The following is a 19,851-nucleotide window of genomic DNA, read 5'->3' as shown; positions in this document are numbered from 1 at the left end:
TGATTTGGATGTGAACATAGGAGATATATGGTTAGCAAGTTTGCAGATGACACAAAAATTTGAGGTGTAGTGGACAGTGAACAAGATTATCTCAGAGTATAACAGGATCTTGATCAAATGGGCCAATGGGCTGAGAAGTGGCAGATCGAGTTTAATTTAGATATATGTGAGGTGCTGCGTTTTGAAAAGGCAAATCAGAGCAGGACTTATACACTTAATGGTCAGTTCCTAGGGAGTGTTGCTAACAAAGAGACCATAGAGTGGTTCCTTGGAAATGGAGTCACAGGTAGATAGGATAGTGAAGAAGGGGTTTGATATGCTTTCTTTCATTAGTCAGAGCACTGAGCATATGAGGTCACGTTGCACGTGTACAGGACATTAGTTAGGCCATTTTTGGAATATTGCGTGAAATTCTGGTCTCTCTCCTATTGGAAAGAAACTTGAAAAGGTTCAGAAAAGTTTTACAAGGATGTTGCCAGGGTTAGAGGATTTGAGATACAGAGAGAGGATGAATAGGCTGAGATTGTTTTCCTTGGAGTGTCAGAGGCTGAGGGGTGACCTTATAGAGGTTTTAAAAATCTGTGGGGCGTGATAGGGTGAATAGCCAAGGTCTTTTTCCCTGGGTGGGGGAGTACAGAACTAGAGGGCATAGGTTTAGGGTGAGAGAGGGAAGGTATAAAAGGGATCTAAAGGGCAACTTTTTCACTCAGAGAGTGTTGTGTGTATGGAATGAGCTGCCAGAGGAAGTGGAGGAGGCTGGTTACAATTACAACATTTAAAAGGCAACTGGATGGGTAAAAGAATAGGTACGCGCCAAGTGTAGGCAAATGGGATTGGATTAAGTTAGAATATCTGGTTGGCATAGATGAGTTGGACCAGAGTGTCTGTTTCCGTGCTGTACATCTCTATGAATCTTTGAGTATAAGCAGCATAGCAAGATCCTTGCCTGGGAGCAACGTGTTCCTGACTGGCATTTTCCATGGCTTGCTAACAGCCCAAACACAATGAGGTGTTTTCTTAGTAAACTCACCACACAGACTGGCCATCAGGAAAACTTGCCATGGAAACTAGAGTTGGGTCTTGGTGGGTTTGGCTGACTACTTGCTCCAGGAGAGCCATGTAAGCAATGGATGACCCTTCCAAAGCTTCCCTTACGATTCTAGAGGTTGAGGAGCTCTCCTCTGTAGAGGATGGGTTTGGGCACTGGGGAGTGATCAATTCATCTATAAAACATGAGAGGCAGAAGACATTACAGTCACTGATTTATTGTATATGGAATGCATCGTGAATGTGACCCTTGCACTGGGATGGGAAGTTTTACTTCCTTCTGGACTTGTTAAGCTCACAAAGCAGTCCCTATTTTCTCCTGCTAGATTGAGAATTCTTTCCTTGCAGCAGGTGAGGACATGGGTGTCCAGCATTCTCCCCCATGTGTGCAACATTTCTCATTCCTGTTATGGGATGTCTTCTCCTGTCATGACATAAAGGGCGCAAATATGTAAGAATCAAGAGGGTGGCATGGCTGTTAGGGCTGGTGCATGTAGGGAAAGTGAAGTGTTCCAAGGGAGTGTGGCGTTTGTGCGGTGTGAGAATGGGTGGGTAATGAGAACTTGTGAGGGTAGGTGTTGTATGCAACACAATGTGAGTCAGAGCATAAGAGTTCATGAGAGGTGGCGGCCTTGTTCCAGTTACGTGTGAGGGAGCAGAATATTACACTTAGCCTGGGGGAATGGAGAAGATCATTGGCTTTCATCTTGCACTATTGCCCAGTTCTCATCAACCTGGAGATGGCACTGATCCAGGTGCTGAACTTCGACCAGCTGGGACAGTGCAGTGTCTTGCCTTCATCTGCAGTCTTTGAGAAAACGACACCTTCCTTCCTCATCACCCCATCCATGAGGACCTCCAGGTCCATGTCTGACACGTATGGTACCAGTTAACGCTTCTCTGTCCTCTCTAATGACTTCTAATACACAATCAGGACAAGTTCCAGATGGCAGCATTCCTGCAGGTGTGTAGCAGGCTTTGAAAGATGGCACTGCCCAAAGGAAGACTTCCACTGAATGGCAAGGTCTTTTGATGAACAATGCATGGTAAGATGGTGCAAGATCAAATGTGATTATCAATATACAATATTCAATATAATCCTTACTTGTCTCCAAGTCACTGAATCGCTGAACATTGAATTCACCAGTTTTAAAATCCCCCAACCTCATCCCATGTCCATCCCTCCCCCCCAACTGCCTCCCTGAACTGACCTATCCTGTCCATTTTCCTACTCACCTATCAGCACTGCTCTTCCACTGATAATCACAATAACCCTCCACCTGCATCCGCCTAACACCATCCCACCAACTCTTTCCCCAGCCCAACTCTCATTCTTCTATTTACTGCTGGACTCCCCTCGCCCTCTCCCTCCCTGACCCCAGTCCTGATAAAGGGATTCGGCCTGAAACATTGACTTTTCTGCTCCTCGGATACTATCTAACCTGCTCTGAATTCTTAGCTCCACATCTATTGACTCTGACTTCCAGCATCTGCACTCCCTACAACCTCGATGGGCCTGAAATCATGCCTTTTTAAAGATCTTTCATGGAATTGGGGTGCTGATGATAAGACCAACATTTATTAACCATTCCCCATTGCCATTGACGAGATGGTTCTGATCTGCCTTGCAGAATTGCTGCAGTATTTGGGCTGTTGGGACACAAATAACGATGTTAACAAGGGTGGTTCCAGGTCTTTGACCCAGAGAGTGAACAAACAGTGATAGAATTCCAAATCAGGATGATGTGTAGCTTGGAAAGAATCATGCAAATTATAGTACAGTCTTATTGAGAAGGGGACCAACATTCCACCTGTCTTCCATATTACCCAATGAATTTGGATGCTAGCTTTTTGTGATTCGTGCACTATCAATCCCAAATCCCTCTGTGCTGCAGCTTTCTGTAACCTTGCTCCATTTGCATAACATTCAGCTCTAAGCTTGCTGCCATAGTGTGTAACCTACATTTTACCACATTAACTCACTGAATTCTTGTTGCATTATTGTTGCTTGACTTTCAATCCATCTCAGATTTCTTATCAGTAAACTCTTTGTGCAATTATGTCAGCCCTAACAATAGATGTGGGTGAGGTATTTAACATTTGGGAGTGTTTATAACTAAGCCTGACCCTGGTATTTTTAGCATACTGCTATTTGATCAGTGATCAGCTAAATCACCTGTCGTCAATGGCTGGATGATGGGTTTTGTGATGCAGTGTGATGCCAACAGTGTAGGTTCTCTTCCCACACCAGCTGAGGTCTCCATCAGGTTGCCTTCTCCACCTTGCTCCTTGCCTGAGGCATAGTGACTGCCAGGTTAAACTCATCACCAATCCTCTCTCTTTATTGACTAGCCTTATGGTCCTCAGGAACTATGGTGACTTAACCTTAGACTGTCCTGTTAACATTAATGCTTTGTCTCTCATCATTTTTTGCAAGATGAAATTCCTTCCTGTTTTAAACAATAAACCTGTTGTAACATTTGAATCAGAATCTAAATAATTGCCCTTTTATGAAAAAACTGATTGAGCCTCTATGTGCATATCTAATCAATAATTGGAAGGAAATGGTTAAGGCAGTGGCAGAGCAGTCAAACTAAAGCATGTATAGCAGATGCTGGAAATATGAAATAAAAACAGTAACTGGAGTCAAGAAACACCCTTTTCTAAAGAAAAGTTACAATGGAATCAAAATGTGAACTCTGTTTCTCTCTCCACAGATACGGCCAAACCTGCTCCTTTTGTCCAAAACCTTCTGTTTTTAAGTTCAGAGCAGCATTCGTTTTTTGGAAACCAGATAAGTGTGGTACAGTGAAATTATCTAAGGATATTGATACTTTGATATTTTACATTGAGACAATGAATTGTCGTGATACCATGGAATTAAGTAAGACCATATAATAAAGGAACAGAGTTAAGCCATTCGGCCCATTGAGTCTGCTCTGCCATACGGAGTCATGGCCAATATGTTTCTTTGCGCCATTATCTATCCTTTTCCCCAAAAACCTTGATTCAATAACTAATCAAGAATCTGTTTACCTCTGTCTTATAGATATATAGTGACTGGATTCCAGAGCCTTTTGCAGCAATGAGTTCTTGAGATTTACTGTCCTCTGGCTCAAGAAATTCCTCCTCACTTCAGTTCTAAAGCGTCATCACTTCACTCTGAGGCTGTGATCTTGAGTCAAATTCTCTCTTCCTGTGGAAACATGTTCACCACATCCACTGTAACTAGACTTCTCAGGATTACACAACTTTCAATGAGATCCTCACGTATCCTTCTAAACTCCATTCAGTTCAGACCCACAGCCCTCAGCTGCTCCTCATATTAGAAGCTCTTCCTCCCCAGTACTATTCTTGTTAATCTTCTCTGGACCCTCTCCGGGGCCAGAATATCCTTCTTTAGATGTGGGGCTCAAAACTGCTCAGAATATTCCAACAGCGGTCTGACCACAGCCTTATGAAGTCTCAGCAGTGCATACCTGCTATTGTCTTCCAGCCCTCTCAAAATGAACGCTAACATTGCACTTGCCTTCCTAACTGCCACCTGCATGATAACCTTGAGACAATCCTGAACTCGGACTCCAAAATCCATTTGTGTTTCAGATTAGATCAAGTTGAATAGAACTGCTAATCACAGAAAGCTGTTTGAAATCAATGGAGGCTAACTAAATACAAGGAGGATGGGAATTATTATATGACTAAGTCAACGGAAGACAGTTTGGGAAACAGTAGCCAACAACTAACAGCTTGGTTAGAGGCAAAAAAAAACGCAGATGCTGGAATCCAAGGTGGATAAGCAGGAGGCTGGAAGAACACAGCAAACCAGGCAGCATCAGGACAGTTATGCAACCTGCGAATGGACCAAATGTTTAATAATGCTTGTGCTTGAGGAAGCCTCTAGAGCAACCAAAGTATAAGGTCAAACCAAAGAATTTACTGAGTATGATGTCATTGGTAGAACGTTATGACACAATAGTGAACCCTTCTGTTAATTAAATCAAACATATAGAAAAACTCACCTCGCCTCGTAACCTGTTAAAATATGAGTGATAGAGAACTCCCCGAATTCTACTATTTAAATAAAATAACATCAATTTATACTTTCATTTTAAAAGTGAACATTAAACAACAAATATTCACAATTCTAAGCCCCCATTTCTCTTAACTGCTTATTACCTGACTCCCACTAGATAACAATACGCTGTTCCAATAAAACACTTATTAAAAATACATCAACTTAATTTCAAAACTATACAGCAGCTGTCATCTTTGGTGTCTTTCTTCTTCTGGCTGAAGATCTCCTGGGTCATCTTCTTTCTTTCTACTGTGAAGATGTTTCATATGAAAAGGTACCTTCGATAAAGAGTGTTTCAATGTCTTGGTCTTCCTCTCAAAGGCAGTTGCTCTGTCTGATTTTCAAAATGCATAACATCGCATTGTCTCATTGGCTCAATGTTGGCAAAACAATAAACTCAAACTCGATTGGGCGTTAGTATCCTGGGGCATAATTTAAAATGAGTGGTTAAATGCGTGGGTTTCCTCCAGGCACTCCGGTTTCCTCCCATAGTCCAAAGATGTGCAGGTCAGGTGAATTGGCCATGCTAAATTGCCCGTAGTGTTAGGTAAGGGGTAAATGTAGGGGTATGGGTGGGTTGCGCTTTGGCGGGTCGGTGTGGACTTGTTGGGCTGAAGGGCCTGTTTCCACACTGTAAGTAATCTAATCTAATCTAATCAAATTGTTGTCAAAACAGCAACCAACTCTGGTATCCATTTCACAGCCAAATGTTACATATTTTCAATTTTTCATACTCTCTGAGACTGCCATCTAGTCATATGACACAGGTGCTTGTCAGGTCTCAGTGCAGAACAGCATTCATTCTCTTTTAAAGTTATAGTCCAACAGGTTTAATTGGAAGCACACTAGCTTTCGGAGCGACGCTCCTTCATCAGGTGAAGATATATACTGTACCTTTAAGAGAGAGTCATGATTTGGAGATGCCGTTGTTGGACTGGGGTGTACAAAGTTAAAAATCCTGCAACACCAGGTTACAGTCCAACAGGTTTAATTGGAAGCACACTAGCTTTCGGAGCGACGCTCCTTCATCAGGTGATTGTGGAGGACACAATTCTAAGGCACAGAATTTATAGCAAAAAATTACAGTGTGCTGTAACTGAAATTATACATTGAAAAATACTTTGATTGTCTGTTGAGTCTTTCATCTGTTCGAGTACCATGATATTTTCACTTCTTTCATGTGTAAATCACAAAACCTTTTTTTAAAAGTTGCATTCTCAGGTTAGCTGTAACAATGGGTGTTAGCTAACCTGAAAATGCATCTCCAAATCATGACTCTCTCTTAAAGGTACAGTATATATCTTCACCTGATGAAGGAGCGTCGCTCCGAAAGCTAGTGTGCTTCCAATTAAACCTGTTGGACTATAACCTGGTGTTGTGTGATTTTTAACTTTAAAGGAGAATGAATGCTGTTCTGCACTGAAACCTGACAAGCACCTGTGTCATATGACTAGATGGCAGTCTCAGAGAGTATGAAAAATTGAAAATATGGACTGTAACCTGGTGTTGCGGGATTTTTAACTTTGTACACCCCAGTCCAACACCGGCATCTCCAAATCATGACTCTCTCTTAAAGGTACAGCATATATCTTCAACTTCATAACACCTCCCCCTTAAGGAAAAAATGCACCATCATTTAAAAATATGCCTTTTTAAAAAATCTAATACTTAATCCCATTACAATGGAATATTTAAGTCATTAATCTAAATTCATATTCATTTCTGCACACACAAACATATAACATTGGAATCTGTCCAACCTTATCTATACTTTTCCTGTAAATCTGCGATAATACATCTGCTATCACTTTTTTACGACCCACAACACGTAAAATTTGTAAATAAAAAGTCTGTAACATAAGACTCCAATGAAATAGTCTCATATTTTTGTCATTCCAAGAATGTCAGAGGGTTGTGGTCCTTGTACACAATTGTCTCTTCCATATTTTTTGTCACAAACATTGAACCAGTCAGGCCAGTACCAAATTCAATAATTTCTTTTTGATGGCAGAGTACATTCTCTGGTGAGTGTTGAGTTTCTTTGAAAAGTAACCAACTGGCCGTTCAACTCCATCATCACCTTCCTATAGTAGTACAGCTGCAACTCCTGAATCTCTAGCATCAATTGCATCTTTGAAGGGTTCTTTAAAAATTGGTGTAGCTAAAGCCAGACGGGTGGTTCATACTGTTTTAAATTTTCAAATGCCTCCTGGCATCATTCTGTCTACTGAAAGTTTGTGTTCTTCTTGAGGAAATCTGTTAGTGGTGTCACTATGCTGCTTGTGTTTAGAACAAACTTCCGGTAGAATCTGCTTAGTCCCAAAAATTGAAGCACATCTTTCTTTGAGGATGGTCGTGGAAATTCCTCGATGGTCTTTGTCTTGGCATTCCTCGGGGTCAACCTTCCATGATATGATTGATGTTATGTCCCAAGAACATCACCTCTGCCATCGCTAACTCTGTTTTCTTTAAGTTTATTATCAGGTTTACTTCTCGTAATCATTGAAAGAGCCCTGCCAAATGTACCATATGATCTTTCAATGACCCGTTAAAGATCACTACATCATCCAGATAAACTGCAGAGTTTGTTAATCCAGCCACAACTCTGTTCATGAGCCTTTGGAATGTGGCTGGTGCATTCTTCATTCCAAAGGGCATCACTTAGAATTGATATAGTCCATTTTGGATTACAAATGCAGAAGCCTCTTTCACTTTTTCTGATAAAGGTACCTGCCAAAAACCATGCAGGTAGTCCAACATTGTGATGTCAGTGGCTTGTCCAACTTTCTCTATACAGTCCTCCAATCTTGATATTGGGTATGAGTCTGATTTTGTTATGATGTTAACTTTCCAATAGTCCACACAAAATCATTGAGTCCCATCAGGTTCGGGAACTAACATGATTGGTGAACTCCACTCGCTCTGACTCAGTTGAATGTTTTCTGCATTGAGCATCGCATCCACTTCCTTCTGGACCTGTGTGGCTTTGAAAGGATTAGGTCTGTAGGAGTGTTGTTTGATTGGAACAGCATCCCTTACTTTCATGTTATGCACAATAGTATTAGTCTTCCCCATCTTGTTCCTGCATATGTCCTCATACTGCTGCAACAAACCTTTCAACTGGGTTCTTTGCTCCTGAGACAGATATAAAGTGTGGTGCTGGAAAAGCACAGCTGGTCAGGCAGCATCTGAGGAGCAGGAAAGTTGACAGATTGAGCATAAGCTCTTCATCAAGAATGTGGGGGAGCCCAAGGGGGCTGAAAGGTAAATGGGAGAGGGATGGGCTGGGGGGAAGGTAGCTGGGAATGCGATAGGTAGATGAAAGTGGGGGATGGGGAGGATGATGGTGATAGGTTGGAATGGAGGATGGAGCAGATAGGTGGGATGGAAGATGGACAGGTAGGACAGTTCAAGAGAGTGATAGTGAGATGGAGCGTTGGATCTGGGATAAGCTGGGGAGCAGAGATGAGGAAACTGGTGAAATTGACATTGATCTCTTATGGTTGGAGGGTGCTAAGGCAGAAGATGAGGCATTCTTCTTCCAGGCATCAGGTGGATCTTCCCTTGCCTGAGAGGTTGTGACCCTCAGGTTAAACCATTACCAGCCATCTCTCCCTAATGAGCGAGCAGCTGTATGGTCCTGTGTGACTATGGTAACTTTACCTGCTAAATTTAACCATTTCACTTTTACATCCTCTAAATGTTTGTTGATCCATGCCCGCCTATTGCACTAAATTATCAATGTTCTTTTGAAGTTCTACACAATCCTACTCACTGTTCACATGTTTCACAAATTTGGCAATCATGCCCTGTATCCTCAGGTAAATTTTAATAACGTATACCAGAAAGGTCCTGACATAGACTTCTGAGCAACTGTACTGTTAACTTTCTCTCAGGTCACCATTCCTCTGATTACTCTCACCCAATTTGTTTTTATCCATGTTGCATTGTCGTTTTTACACAAGTCCACTTTTTTAATCTGTTTATTGCACAGCGCTTTACCAAATGGAAGCTAATGCATAGCCTATCAATGGCATTGCCCTCATCCAATGGCCGCGCAGTTGTCAGACTTTCCTTTACACCCATTTTTGAACAATGGTGTAACATTTTCAAGTCTTCAGTCCTCTGGTACCATCCCATACCAAATTGGGATTGGAAAATTAAGGTCAGTGCATGTCCAAGTTACGAGCCTCACCTCCTTGTGCCTGTGTGCATATTGTCTGTCCCTGCTGTTTTACCAACATTAATTTGCAATCGATCCATCCATAGCCCCTTCCTCGTCAATGTTAAACACGTATCTATACTACTCCCTCCATGGCCATGGCCTGTGGTAATATCTCCTTTGGTTGGAGAAAAGAGATGCATTTAGAAAAAGAAGTTATTTGATGCCTCCAAATTTGAATTTGAGAATGAGGTGAAATTCCGTCAGTCTAAAATGTAATCAACGTTTTTATTTCATCTCTTTGGGTAACAATAGATAGAGAAATGGAATCACAGGATTAATTTCAAGGAAAAAAGATACAATTACCGTTTTCTTTTAATTAACCACTCCAGGGGTATTCAGGAGTAGGTGGGACTTGAAACCCTTTATAGCGATGAGCTTTATCTCATAGAACATAGAACATAGAACAATACAGCAGAGAACAGGCCCTTCGGTCCACGATGTTGTGCCGAACATTTGTCCTAGCTTAAGCACCTATCCATGTACCTATCCAATTGCCACTTTAAGGTCACCAATGATTCTGTCTCTGCCACTCCCACAGGCAGCGCATTCCATGCCCCCACCACTCTCTGGGTAAAGAACCTACCCCTGACATCATCCCTATACCTTTCACCCTTCACCTTAAATTTATGTCCCCTTGTAACACTCTGTTGTACCCAGGGAAAAGTCTCTGACTGTCCACTCTATCTCTTCCCCTGATCATCTTACAAACCTCTATCAAGTCACCCCTCATCCTTCGCCATTCCAATGAGAAAACGCCTAGCACTCTCAACCTATCCTCATACGACCTATTCTCCATTCCAGACAACATCCTGGTAAATCTCCTCTGCACCCTCTCCAAAGGTTCCACATTTTTCCTAAAATGAGGCGACCAGAACTGCACACAGTACTCCAAATGTGGCCTTACCAAAGTCCTATACAGCTGCAACATCACCTCACAACTCTTGAATTCAATCCCTCTGCTTATGAACGCTAATACTCCATAGGCCTTCTTACAAGCTCTATTCACTTGAGTGGCAACTTTCAAAGATCTATGAACATAGACCCCAAGATCCCTCTGCTCCTCCGCCTTACTAAGAACCGTACCGTTAACTCTGCATTCCGCATTCTTATTTGTCCTTCCAAAATGGACAACCTCATACTTGACAGGGTTGAACTCCATCTGCCACTCCTCAGCCCAGCTCTGCATCATAACTAAGTCCCTTTGCAGCTGACAACAGCCCTCCTCACTATCCACAACTCCACCAATCTTTGTATCGTCTGCAAATTTACAGACCCACCCTTGTTTCCTCAACCTTATGTAAGCCTCCTTCTTCCTCCTTACAAGACATTCAACCTCCCTCGTCAACCAAGGTTCCCTCACACGACCATATCTTTCCTGCCTGACAGGTACATACATATCAAGGACACGTCATATCTGTTCCTTGAAAAAGTTCCACATTTCAACGACATCCTTCCCTGACAGCCTATGCTCCCAATTTATGCTCCTCAGATCCTGTCTTGCAGCATCATATTTACTCTTCCCCCAATTGTAAAACCTGCCCTGTTGCACGCACCTATCTCCCTCCATAACCAAGGTGAAAGTCACAGAATTGTGGTCACCATCACCAAAATGCTCACCCACTAACAAGCCCATCGCTTGTCCTGGTTCGTTACCAAGTACCAAATCCAATATGGCTTCCCCTCTGGTCGGACAATCTACATACTGAGTTAGAAAAGCTTCCTGGACACACTGCACAAACACCGCCCCGTCCGATCTACTTGATGTAAATAGCTTCCAATCAATATTTGGGAAGTTGAAATCGCCCATGACTACTACCCTGTGGCTTCTGCACCTTTCCAAAATCTGTTTCCCAATCTGTTTCTCCACATCTCTGCTTCTATCGGGGAGCCTATAGTAAACACCCAACAAGGTGACTGCTCCTTTCCTATTTCTGACTTCAGCACATACTACCTCCAAAGGCAGATCCCCCTCGAACTGCCTTTCTGCAGCCATTATACCATTTCTAATTAACAACGCCAAACCCCCTCCTTTTTTACCCACCCCCCCTAATTTTACTGAAACATCTGTAACCAGGAACCTCCAACAACCATTCCTGTCCCTCTTCTATCCACGTTTCTGTGATGGCCACAAAACATCGTAGTCCCAGGTACCGATCCATGCCTTAAGTTCACCCACCTTATTTCTGATACTCCTTGAATTGAAGTATCCACACTTGAACCCATCTCTCTGTCTGCAAGTATTCCCTGTCAGTGTTACCTTCTCCACAGCCTCCCTACATTCTTGGACATCCTGAAAAACAGCTAACCTACTTGCTGGACTACAAGTCCGGATCCCATCCCCCTGCCAAATTAGTTTAAACCCCCCCGCCCCCCCCCCCCGAAGAGTGCTAGCAAACCTACCCCCCAGGATATTGGTGCCCTTCTGGTTCAGGTGCAACCCGTCCTGCTTCGTACAAGTCCCACCTTCCCCAGAATGCCGTATTATTGTCCAAATACCTGAAGCCCTCCCTCCTACACCATCCTTGCAGCCACATGTTCAACTGCACTCTCTCCCTATTCCTTGCCTCACTGTCACATGGCACCGGCAACAACCCAGAGATGACGACTCTGTCCGTCCTAGCTTTTAGCTTCCAGCCTAACTCCCTGAGCTCCTGAATGACCTCCCCACCCCTCTTCCTACCTATGTCATTGGTGCCAATGTGCAACACGACTTCTGGCTGCACACTCTTCCTCTTAAGGATTCTGAAGACACGGTCTGAGACATCTCGGACCCTGGCACCCGGGAGGCAACAAACCATCCGAGAGTCTCGCCCATGTCCACAGAACCGCTTGTCTGTCCCTCTAACTATAGAGTCGCCTATAACTAGCGCTCTCCACCTCTCCCCCTTTCCTTTCTGGGCCTCAGAGCCGGACCTCGTGCCAGAGACCCAGTCATTGCAGCTTACCCCTGCTAGGCCGTTCCCCCCCAACAGTATCCAAAGCGGTATACTTATTGTTGAGGGGAACGACCACAGGGGATCCCTGCACTGCCTGCTTCCTCCCCTTCCCACCTCTAACTGTCACCCAGCTACCTCTGTTCCCTGGCGTAACTATGTCCCTGGAGCTTCTATCTATCACCCTCTCAAATAATTCTCAGTTCATCCAACTCCAGCTCCAGTTCCCTAACGCGGTCTGTGAGGAGCTGGAGCTGGCTGCACTTCCTGCAGGTGAAGTCGGCAGGAGCTTTGGTGTTCACCCCTACCTCCAACATCCTGCAGGAGGAACATTCCACTGCCATCGTTTGTCAGCATTCGGTTTATACTTTGCCTCGCGATCTCCAGAAGCATTTACACCTCGCTCTATGGAAAAAAAGGTTGTGTTTCTAAGACGTAAAAACTGTACCACAGATTTAATTCTCGGGATTTTATTATTTGCACATAAACAGGCAGCAATCCTCTATTTCTCATCTCATTTCCATTCACTGTATAAGCTGAGCAGGGTTGCTGGTGCAAGTCAGGAAGTTGCTCAGAAATATTTTATTTTCGTCCGCTCGTCAACAACAAATATTCAGTTATAGTAAATCGAAACTAAAAATTCAAAGGCAAGGAAAAAGAAACAGGGAGTACCGGCTGCTTGTGCAGTTCTTTTTGAACAACAGCAGTGTGTAGAAAAATGGCTTAACGTGACTTTGGCTCCTTGTTTGCTCTAACACTGGACACCAGGAGCCGGGATCTTTCCCAGACTGGGCACTGGATTGAGCTCTGAGCTGCACTCGCTCCCCGCAGATCCTAAAGCACGTCCCGGGCTCAGCTGAGCTGATCCTGTGTCGAATCCCGATTATAATTGCTGACTCTTCTGTGATCAGCTTTGACCTGATTTAGTGCTGGACTCCACGTATTATCTGGGACAAAGGTACAGTCTGACATTCAGGAAATATTTTTGCTGAGAGCTGTGTTGAAAGTGTGTGGACTGTGGGTATAATGTTGCTCGCTTTGCCTAGTTGGTGAATTTGTGATGCAGTTAAAGCCAATGTTACGGTTCCATTCCCACACTGGCTGAGGTTATTATGAAGGACTCTCCTTCATAGTCTCATCCCCTCACCCGAGGCATTTTTATTTATTATTCGCTTGGAGATGTGGGAATCACTGGCTGCCAGCATTTATTTTCCATCCCTTGTTGCCCTCGAGAAGGTGGTGGTGAGCTGCCATTTTGAACATCTCCAGTCCATGTCATCTCTTTGCTGAGACTTCATAGCAATTGGTACAACTGAGTAGCTTGCTCAGCCATTTCAGAGGACAGTTGACAGTCAAACACATTGCTGTGTATCTGGAGTCACATGTAAGCCAGACCAGGTAAGGATGACAGATTTCCCTGAAGGACATCAGTGAGCCAGGTTGTTTTTTTTTCTGACAGTCATCAATGGTTTCATGGTCATCAGTAGATTCTTCATTCCAGATTTTTAGTAAATTGAAAGTCCTTCTTTGGCCATGGCAAGATTTGAACCTGGTCCCTATTGCAAAGCATAGCCCTCCACTCCCCCCTCCACTCCCTTCGCTCCAACCTCAACCTCACCATCAAACCAGATGTCAAGGGGGGCACAGTGATAGTTTGGCACACTGACCTCTTACACCACTGAAGCCAGGCACCAACTCATGGACACCTTCTCCTACTGCCCTCTCGACCACGACCTCACCTCCTATCACCAAACCATCATCTCTCAGACCATCCACAACCTCATCACCTCTGGGGATCTCCCACCCACAGCCTCCAACTTCATTGTCCTGATCCCTGCAGCACCCGGTTCTACCTCTTACCCAAAATCCACAAACCTGACAGCCCCAGATGATCCATTGTCTCCCCCTGCTCCTGCCTCACTGAACGTATCTCCTCATACCTTGACACCATACATTCGGGATACCACCCACATGCCATTTACCTCCTCTATGCCATTTGTTTCCCCAGCCCCCAATGCTTCATCTTCACCATGGACATCCAGTCCCTGTACACATCCAACCATTATGGCAAAGGCCTCCACGCCCTCTGTTTCTTCCTCTCCCGACAACTCAACCAGTACCCCTTCATCAACACGCTCATTCGATTGGCAGAACTGGTTCACACCTCAGCAACTTCTCCTTCGGATCCTCCCACTTCCTTTGGACCAAAGGAGTAGCCTTTAGCACCTGCAAGGGCCACAGCTCTGCCTGCCTTTTCATCAGATATGTGGAACAGTTCATCATCTGCAGCTTCACGAGCATCATCTCCCACTTCTTTCTCCACCTCGTTGATGGCTGTATTGATGCCACCTCATGCTCCCACTAGTAAGTTGAAAAGCGCCTCAACTTCACAAACACCTTCCACCCTGACCTTAAGTTCACCTGGACCATCTCTGACACGTCCCTCCCCTTCCTGGACCTCTCCGTCTCCTTCTCCAGCGACTGACTCAACACAGACATCTATTTCAAACCCACCGACTCCTACTGCTACCTGGACTCTACCCCTCCCACCCCATCTCCTGTAAAAACGTGATCCCTTACTCCCGATTCCTCCACCTCCACCGTATCTGGAGGAGCAAATCCATTCGAGGACACCCAAGGAGGCCTCCTGTTTCAAGGACCGCAATATCCCCCCATACGTGATTGGCAGTGCCTTCCACCTCATTTCCTCCACTCCCCGCATCTCTGCTCTTGAACCCCCACCCCTCCAACTGCAATAAGGATAGAACCCCCCTGCCCTCAGTTCTCACCTTCCACCTGACTAATTTCCAGATATCGCGCATTATCCTCCGCCGTTTGTGCCACCTACAATCAGACCCCACCTCCAGAGACATATTTCCTTCCCTATCCCTATCTGCATTCCTCAGAGACCATTCCCTCCATAACTCCCTTGTTAGGTCCACACCTTCCAACAACCCACCCTCCATACCCAGCACCTTCGCTTGCCACCACAAGAGATGTAAAACCTGCACCCACACCTCCCCCTCACCTTCATCCAAGGCCCCAAATGATCCTTCCACATCCAGCAGAAATTTTCTGCACATCCACCCACCTCATTTACTGCATCCGGTGTTCTCAGTGTGGTCTTCTGTATATCGAGGGGACACAACGCCAATATGCAGAGCATTTCAGAGAACATCTCTGAGACACATGCACCAAACAACTCTCTGTGGCCGACCACTTCAATTCCCCCTCCCACTCCACCAAGGATGTGCAAGTCCTGGGCCTCCTTCACTGCCAAATCTAATCCACCCAACAACTGGAGGAAGAATGCCTCATCTTCCACCTAGGACCCTCCAACCATACGACATCAACACTAACATCTCCCCTCCTCCATTTCCCCCCACCTCATTCTAGATTCAACCTTCCAACTCAGCACCACATTATTGAACTGTCCTATCTGTCCACCTTCCTTCCCACCTATCTGTCCACCCTAACCACCAACCTATCACAATCACCATTCACCTGCATTTAACAATCACCTTCCCAGCTACTTTCCCCCGCCCCCCAGCCCCACCCCACCTTCCTACATATCTCTCAGCCCTTTTTGTCCCCACATTCTCGATGAAGGGCTTATGCCCGAAACGTCGACGCTCCTGCTCCTCGAATGCTGCCTGACTTGCTGTGCTTTTCTCGCACAACACTTTTTGACTGGAATGAATCACAGTTGCAGTTCATCCACACACTCTTTAAATGTTTGCCATTGCCTTTCCACTGTCATCCCTCTCAGTTGTTTACCCCAATTTACCCATGACAACTTGTACATCATACAATTATACTTTCCCCTGTGGACATTCAGGGCCTGGATCTCAGAATCAATTGTGTCACTCCCCACCTTAATGGAGAATTCTATTATATTATGGTCACTCTTCCTTAAGGGACCTCACATGTAGCAGGAATACCAATTAGTCCCTTCTCATTACACAGCACCCAACATAGAATGGTCTATCCCCTAGTTGGTTCCTCAACAAACAATCTCGCTCAGTGTTCCATATTCTCCTCTATTGCATTGTTACTGATTTGATTTACCTAATCTATATGTAAAGTTGCTCATTATTACAGCCATACCTTTATTGTTAATTGTACCAATTTAACAGAGCTAATATCCTTCCTCACTATTTTGTTATTCACTTGTTAACTAGCAATGCTACCCCACCTTCTTTTTCTCTTTGTCCTTCCTAAAATTGAAATACCCCTGGATGTTCAGTTTTCCTTATTGGTCACCCTGCAGCCATATCAATGTAATCCCAATTAAATCATAACCATTTATGTCTATTTGCACAATTGATTTATGCACTTTATGGCAAATGCTTCAAGCATTAGGGCACAAGGCCTCAAACCTTGTCTTCATAATATTTTTAGTTGTATTCACATTATTTAACACTGCAGCTTGAATTCTCTGCGATCAATTTTCTTATTTTCCATTATGTTTTTAGTCTTTGCCTGACTCCATGCATAGGTTCCCATTTCCCTGCTATTTTAGTTTAAACTCTTCCTCAACTGCACTCAAAAATACTCCCCTTGGAGTCAGTTCCAATCTTGCTCAAGTGCATCCCAGTTCCACCTTCCCCAGAATCAATCCCAATATCCAAGCCATCTCCCCTTTGCACCATCTCTCCAGCTACATATTTATCTGATATATCCTGCTATTTCTATCCTGATGAGCACATGGTACTGAGAGCAATCCTGATTTCACTACTTTGATTTCCTACTTTTTAACTTGCTTTATAAATCCTGCGTTCTGATTTTAGGACCTAGGTTATTGGTACCAGTGCGACCACTGTCTGTTCAGCCTCCCACCGGAATGACCTGTAGCCACTCCAAGATGTTCTTGACCCCAGCAGCCAGGATGATGTAACATATCATTTGAAATTTTGCTAGTGGCCACCGAAACATCTATCTGTTCGCCTTAGAACTGAACTCTTTATAGCCTTCCCACACTTCCTCCCCCTTTCCCATGCAGCAGAGCCAACAGTGGTGCAATAAGTTTTGCTGCTGCGACTTTGCTCTGGGAGACCATAACCTCAACAGTATCCAAACTGGCATGTTTGTTTGGCAGGGGAATAGCATAGGGGCTTCCTGCACTGCCTGCCTATTGCTCTGTCTGGTGACCACCCATTCCCTCCCTTGATGTAGATCTGGGCCTGCAGCATAACCAGCTGTCTATACATGGTCTCCATGACACTCTCAGCCTGGCATCAGTACCACAGTATTCCCAGCTGCTGCTGAAGGCCTGAAACCCAGGCTTCCAGGAGCTACAGATGAAAATACTTGCTGCCCACATCAAACTGTGCCCGCCTTCTCACAGAGCAGGAGGAACACATCACAATCATGAGCACTGCTGCTCTGACACACTCCTTTCAATGAGACCCTCAGCTTGCCCTGAAATCAAATAATATTATATAGGCAGAGGTGCTTTTTTTTATCTGAACCTGCACATTATTGCCCTTTAAAATGATAAGACCAAAATAAAGAACCTAAAGATCATACAAACAATAAGGGATAAAAATATTATGAATATGATTATATTATTAACCCAGGCGTACTCACCAACTTTGCTACTTCCTCTTAGATTACTTACAGTGTGGAAACAGGCCCTTCGGCCCAACAAGTCCACACTGGCCCGCCGAAGGACAACCCACCCACACCCATTCCCCTACATTTACCCCTTCATCTCACACTACAGGCAATTTAGCATGGCCAATTCACCTAACCTGCACATGTTTGGATTGTGGGAGGAAACCAGAGCACCCAGAGGAAATCTATGCAGACACGGGGAGAATGTGCAAACTCCAAACAGAGAGTCACCTGAGGCTGGAATTGAACCTGGGTCTCTGGTGCTGCAAGGCAGCAGTGCTAATGACTCTGCCACCATGCCACCATGTCTCTGCTTGAATCCTGAGGTCTCTTCAGGTGATGTTCCTGTGGGCTCAGTATTAAATTGCTGTTGTATTTCCCAAAGTCATACGATGTCTCTCTGATGCTCTGTGCCTTTGGTTTCACTGTGCTGCTGCTTTTAAACTATGCCCAGTGTTTCCCATCAGGTATGCTGTCTTTCATGTTTCAAAATGCCTTCAAAATTTGAATGAATACTTTATAGTGGAGAGGCTAATAGATTCGTGACACAGTTTCTTCTCTCTCTGTGTAGTGGTGAGCTCTCTCTGCTTTTAGGTATGCACCAAACCCCAAAACCAAACACTGAGAATGTGAGAGAAACTCAGGAGATCTGGCAGCATCTGGAGAGAGATACACAGAGTCTGGCATAATACTTCATACCTCCAGAAACTGACTTGACTCTGCAGGATGAGGTCATTTCTTACAGATGGAGTTTGCAAAACCCAAACCTCCATCACTGACTGTGCCCATCACCCTGACACTGGAGACATCTCCAAATTAAAATCTCAAACATTAACCTCCAGCAGCCGATATAACTGCCTGGAACTATTCAAACACCATTCAATTCAAAATTAAATTGCAAATGCTTTGGCCTTCCTGATTCCTCATTTTTTTTAATTTTGAAAGTTAATGAGTAATAGAAAGAGCAGGGCAGTCTGGAGTTGATTTCCCCAGAATTGCAATATCAGTTCAGTTGTGATGGACTCAGGGTTTTCATTTATTCTTCACTGATACTACAGCAACAGCTGTGGGAATCATCAAATTTGGAGTCTACATGTCAGGGCTTGCACAATGATTGATGGTTATTTGGATTTGGACATCCCAGCACAGGATATGGAGGCAGGATATCCAATCCAGGATCAGACCATCCTCAGGTCCAGAATAGAACAACCCCAGGCTCTGAGTCACTGCTGCAGCCTTGTCAAGACCCTGCCCAATCTAAGGCCAAATCTGTTAAACAGGGGCTACTAAAGGAGTGGGAGTTGGTCCTGGAAACAAGACACCCACTGTGGACTTAAAATGTCACTCAGCACATGTGAAGATTTGCAATCCAGTCAAACACAGCCCAGCCTGTCAAGATTGCAGCCTTAGTATTATTGCAGTGTCCTTTGTTGGACATACATCCCAGAATCCTCACTGTGAGAATGGTAGCCATCCACCACAAAATGTGTGTATGTTTTACACTAACATGTAATAATTACAAGCATTCAAATCATATCTAGCAGTGGAAATATACCTGACAGATTCTTTTTAGAGCAATATTTTATTGATGATAAATGTTTGATCCATAAAAAAGTGAAACCAGGTTTGATAAAATTGGTGAAACTTAATATGTTTTCTGTATTATTCCCAAATAGGTGAACTGGGTCTGGAAATGGTTTCGTATTATATGATAAGTATTTTTCCTGTCATCTTATTCACTTTTCCATCATTTGCACAATGTAAGTCTTGGAGTGCTCCTCAATATTTGGCTCCATTGAACACTCATTCTCAATGCACTGATGTGAGTTAATGAAAATTGCTGTTTTTCAGGTTTCTTGAAATTAAATTGTGAGTCATCGGTGACAGGAATATTTAGTAAAGACACTAAACTACCATGCACATTCAATTCAGCATCAAATATGACTCTGACGCAT

This window comes from Hemiscyllium ocellatum, chromosome 25 (assembly GCF_020745735.1).
Source record: "Hemiscyllium ocellatum isolate sHemOce1 chromosome 25, sHemOce1.pat.X.cur, whole genome shotgun sequence".
Taxonomy (NCBI): Eukaryota; Metazoa; Chordata; class Chondrichthyes; order Orectolobiformes; family Hemiscylliidae; genus Hemiscyllium; species Hemiscyllium ocellatum.
The sequence above is the reverse complement of the archived record's forward strand: the minus strand, read 5'-3'. Positions refer to the sequence as shown.